Source organism: Lutra lutra, chromosome 1 (genome assembly GCF_902655055.1).
Source record: "Lutra lutra chromosome 1, mLutLut1.2, whole genome shotgun sequence".
NCBI classification, from domain to species: Eukaryota; Metazoa; Chordata; class Mammalia; order Carnivora; family Mustelidae; genus Lutra; species Lutra lutra.
The window spans coordinates 212,004,307-212,010,306 of NC_062278.1; positions in this window are offsets into that span (position 1 = coordinate 212,004,307).

Genomic DNA, 6,000 nt, shown 5'->3' on the forward strand with positions numbered 1-6,000 from the left:
TTGGATCTAATGACACTTCTAACCACTAGAATATGGCAAAAGTGATAAGACGCCACTTCTGAATTAAGTTATAAAGACATCATGGCTTTTGTCTTGCTCATTCTTTCAGAAATGGAGAAGCCCACATGGCAAGAAACTGAGGGAGCCTCTGGCTATCAGCCAGCAATGACCTGAATCCCTCAGTGCAACATCCCACAAGGAGCTGAATTCTGCCAACAACCACATGAGTGAGCCTAGAAACATATTCTTTCCCAGTCTATCCTTGGGAAGAGAGTGCAGTGCCAGCTGACATCATGTCTTCAGATTGGTTAGAGACTGAACTAGTGGACCTAGCTAAGCCATGCCCTGATTCACAAGAACTCACTTAATAAATATCTGTTTTTTTAAGTCGCTGAGTTTGGGATAATCTGTTATATAGCAATAGCTAACTAATACATTAGGCTTCCACCCCCCATTTGCTTCTCATTTCTCACCTTCTCCCTAGAAAAGCTCATCCACATCAGTGGATTCAGGTATTACTTGTTAGGTTAGGAAACTGTGGCTTTAGTCCAATGGGTAGATTCAGTGAGGTGAGCCTTAAGTTTAGAAGAGAATCCATATTTCTAACCATGATCTACAAGATCCCAGCTCCTTACCACCTGGCCTCTGTCCACATTTACTTTCCCATCTCCTGCCACTCTGTCTTCAAATCATGAGGGGTCAGCCATGCTAGTGCTCAGACTCTCCTCTCTGGAATGTTCTTCCCTCTCTGAGATATTCTCCTACATTTTTATATGTTTTACTCTCTCTCTCATCCTTTATCTCTGGTCAAATATTATATCCTAATGGGAACTTCCTTGACTATCTGATCTGAAGTACTACATAGCCATGCCACACTGGAACCCTCAGTCTCTTCATAGCACTTATCAGGTTGTGTTTGCCACCTCCCTTTCTAGATGTCAGCTCCTTGATAAGGATCTCATCTGCCTTAGTCATCACTGAATCCACCGTGCCAGCTGGGTTCTTGGCACGGAGCATGCAGACCCTTAATACCTACTTGTTGAATGACTGAAAGATGGTGGCCCTGCCACTCTTGGATATAATCCATTGCATGGAGCAACCAAAAGGACTTTGTGCTGCTTCTGCCATAGAAATTCCTGTTCTGGCCACTCAACTTCTAAGCATCCTTTTAATTTATAGGGGAATCCAAATTAAGGGGGAGGCAGGACTGTTGAAGGGTCTTACCTACTGTTGTAGGTTGAATTGTGTCCCCCCAAAGATAAGTCTTGACACCTGTGAATGTGGTCTTACTTGGAAATAGGGTCTTAGCAGTTGTAATTAGTTGAGTTACCACGAGGTTATGTTGGAATATGAGGGGCCCTTGATCCAATGACTGGCATCTTTATAAGAAGGCTATGTAAAGATGCAGAGACAGACACTAGGCCCTGTAAATAAGAAGGCAGAGACTGGCGTGATACTTCTACAAGCTGAGGAATGCTAAGGATTTCTGGCAACCCCTAGAAACTGGAAGAAGCAAGGAAGGCTCCTCTCCTAGAACATTTGGAGGAAGCATAGCCTTTCTAACACCAGCACTTTGTTTTCAGACTTCTGGGCTCCAGAAGTATGGGAGAATATTGCTGTTATTTTAAGCACCCCCAGATTGTGGTAATTTGTGAGGCATTCTAGAAAACTAATATAATGGCATCTGCCCCTTTATTCTGGGGTCCCCTGCCTACTCCTGATCTATCTCTATGTGGCATTCCTGGTCACTTGGGCACACTGCAAGCATCTCTTCAGTGCTCAAAGTGCAGAACCAGAGAGGAATAGTATTTCCTCTCCTCACTATCTAAGCTCACCTTGTTGCTGGGTTTCCCACCTTAATCCTCCCTCCCCTGTGCTCCCATCTCATGCTGGAAATGTCTTTAAATGGAACCTTCCAGATTTCCCAAAGCAGCAAGCCTATGGATAGGGGCCACAAAGATATGTCTCCCGCGGTGCAGAGCAGGTTGGAAATAGTGGACTTGTGTGTGTGTGTGTGGGGTCCACCAGAAATCTCTCTTTTCTAATGGATTCATTGACTTGACAAATATTTACGGAGCATCTGCTTTGTCACACACTAGGCTAAGATAAGGAAAGAGTGACAAGACAAAGTCCCATCTCTCGTGGAGCTTCTCATCCAGTGAGGGAGACAGAACATGAAGAACTAAAGGAAACCACCAAGATCATGGCAGATAGAGGTAATTGCTTAAGACATATGACAAATAATAATAATACCATAATAATCATTATAGACAGGACAACAAACTGCCAAAATGACATGATTCTAATTCTCTTTATTGTGGCAAAATATACGTGGCATAAACTTTACTATCGTAACCAATTTTAAGTGTGTAGTTTAGTGGCATTAAGTACATTCACACTGTTGTGCAACATTCACCACCATCTATCTCCAGAATTTTTCATCTTACAAACAGGAACTCTGTCCCCTTTAAACATCAGCTCTCCATTCCTCCCCCTCCCCTACCCCCAGCTTCAGAAACCACCATCCTATTATCTGTCTCTATGAATCTGATTACTCTAAGTACTTCATATAAGTGGAACCATACAGGACTTGTGTTTTTGTGACTAGTTTATTTCACTTAGCATAACGTCCTCAAGTTTCATTCATGTAGCATATCAGCCGGATTCTAATTTTGAATCAGGAAAAATATCCCCACCTAGAAAGTAATCCACCAACATTTTAATGGTAATAAAGATTAGGATTCTACACTTTTTGCATTTATTTTTTTATTTTTTAAAAGATTTTATTTATTTATTTGACAGAGAAAGACACAGCAAGAGAGGGAGCACAAGCAGGAGGTGTGGGAGAGGGAGAAGCAGGCTTCCTGCTGAGCAGAGAGCCCGATGCGGGTCTCGATCCAAGGACCCTGGGATCATGACCTGAGCTGAAGGCAGAAGCTTAATGACTGAGCCACCCAGGTGCCCCTACACTTTCTTCATTTAAACAGTTCTCTGCAATGAACATGCATGGCCTTGACCATAAAAAAAGTCTAAAATTTCTGCTCTCTGTTCCTTCTCTCTTCCCTGTCAATGGTACTGCTTTATAATGTTTTCCCAGCTTTTCAATTTTCCACTGAGGGCACTTCTGCTGCTACAGTCTACTTCCAGGGCCTGCTTATTTATATTTTATATTCTTGAGTTGAGATGGCTAATTTTATGAATTTATTTTTTATTGAGATAGAATTGACACACACAGTTGTTCCCCCTTTTACCCACGGTTTTGTTTTCGATGGTTTCAGGTTCCCTCAGTCAACCGAGTTCTGGAAGCAGATGACCCTCTTTCTGACATATTGTCAGAAATGTCTAATGCTATGTCACAATGTCTGCATCATTCCCCTCACTTCATATAATCATGTAGGCATTTTGTCATCTCACATCATCACAAGTAGAAGGATGAGCCCAGTACGCTTAAGATATTTTGAGAGGGGGGAGAGAGAGCAAGAATGTTTACATAAATATCATTGCAGTATATTGTTATAATTATTCTATTTTAGTATTAGTGTTAATCTCTTACTGTGCCTAAATTATAAGTTGAAATTTATCATAGGTGTGTGTGTGTGTAGGAAAGAACATGGTATGTATAAGGTTGGGTACTATTTGGGATTCAGGCATGTGTAGGAAGTCTTGGAACTCCAACCCCCAAGATAAGGGGGGGACTACTTCAACACTGTTTAAGTTTAAAATGGACAATGTGGTGGTTCAATACATTTATATATTGCAATATGCCTTCTACCATCGTATTAGCTAACGCTTCCATCATGTCACATTTCTTTTTTTGTGGTGGGAAAAATTAAGATCTAGATTCTCAGCATCTTGGAAGTTTCTAGTACAATATTGTTGTCCATAATCTTTATGCTGTGCATTACATCTCCAGGACTTATTTATTCATGTCTATGTATTTTGCTACTGTTTTTCCTAAATGCCTTTCTAGTGGGAAGTCTCAGCAGGAAGCAGATGCACACTCAAACTGGGTACTGTGATGACAGTTTGGTAAAGGGGTGGTGGGGAGGGGATAAGGATGGTGCAGGATCCTGGAGCTAGCAGCGCCTGGGCAGAAACAGAGAAAGATGAGGGAGCATTTAGTGCCAGGATTCAGAGGGGTCACCTCCCAGGACCCACGATCTAGGGTCTAGGGGTACAGCCATCCTCAGTGAGTTTGTGGGGAGGAACCTGGGGAGAAAATATCCTGAGCTCATGCTCCTCCATCCCGCAAGGACTCCCTTTGCCTGAACCCAACCAGAAGCCAGAGAGCAAGGCAGCCTGTTGGTGTGATCCATAAGTGTCCTAGGACACAGAATAAGGGGGAGGACAGAGAGTGTCTCTAGAAGCCAAGAACTCCAGAGTTCTGCAGTGCTGCTCCTCAATCAGCGAGAGCAAGGAGGGCAGGACCACACTTCCCTGCTCAGTATAACGCTGGGCACAAAACAGATGTTCCTAAATGCTGAAGAAACATTCAAGAACCAGAAGGAGACTAATTTTTAAAATTGTAAAATATATACAACATAAAATTTTACCACTGTAACCATTTTTTTGCAGCTTTATGGAGATATAATTTACATATAACATTGTGTATAACATCAACACGTAAGGTGCATGACGTGTTGATTTGGTACATTTGTGTATTGCAAAATGTTTATCACCATAGCCCTTGTAACCACTTTGAAGTCACAAATCGGTGGTTTTAAGTTCATTCACCACGTTGTGCCACCATTACCACTATCTAGCTCCAGAACTATCTAGTTTCCATCACCCCAAAAAGAAAACCTTGCAAACATTAATAGTCACTCCTCATTCCGCACTCCTTCCAGCCCCCAGCAACCACTAATCTGTTTTCTATCTTTATGGATTTACCTATTCTAAATATCTCATATAAATATAAATGCAGACTGAATTGGGAGGGGGCAGGAAACTTATCCCCTCATCTCTTTTTTCTTTCCCCCCATAAAATTCTGCTTGTGGTTTTAATCACTTGCATATCAGGCCACTCGGGTAGTAGGAAGGGTGGGTTTCAGAGAAGGAGGACCTGACCTTCCTCTCCCTTATCCTCAGTTTCCTCTGGGGCCCTGGGAATGATGGGGAAGCTGCTAGCTGATAATGAGACCCCCTCTCCCTTAATGACTCTGGGGGCTGCGGGGATGCCGCAGGCCAGTTCTGCCCTAATTAATTAATAGGGAGCGCTTCCCACAGAGGAATTAGCCTGGATTCTTCCATCTCAGGCTCCTCTTGGCTCATCCTCTGCACAGGCCCCACCCCACAGCACGGGCAGTCATCTGGGACAGCTTGGGGATGCTCCTAGCCTGGTATGCCCACCTCATGCTAGAATCAGAGCTGAAGCCACTTGTCAGAGAAGATCTGGGCTCAAGCTCTGGTCTCATCACTTATTGATATTGATAATATGGGTGGTGACTTAATCTCTTTGAGCCCCTTCTACATCTATAAAAGGGAGCCACCAGTCTTAGGCTTACTGAGAGAATGGGAGACTCTGGGGCGGGGCCAGGGTGAGGAGAGTGAGGCTCTTGTTGGAGACATGAAAATGTAAGGGAGTACCCTAACATTCTGCAGTTAAGAGAAATGATGCTGGAATATTTTATTGGAATATTAACTTTGAGAGGTGTTAGATATGTTTATGGCCTTGATGATGGTGATGGTTTCATGGGTGTCTACTTATTCTCAAACTCATCAAGTTATATACATTAAAGATAATCAGCCCTTTACATGTCAATTGCATTTCAATAAAATGGTTAAAGAAAGAAATGAAAAAGGCAATGAAAGAGTGATGCTATGTTTACCTAATTTCAAAACAGCGAAATACATCAGATTTCTTTTTTTCTTATGAGTATTCTTTGGAGATATAGTTATGTTGTATTTTCTGAGTTCAGAGGTAAGAAAGATATTCTCCTATAAAAAAGATAAATAATATTCCAGTATCAATAATTCATCCCTCCCCCCCAAAATTCAGTG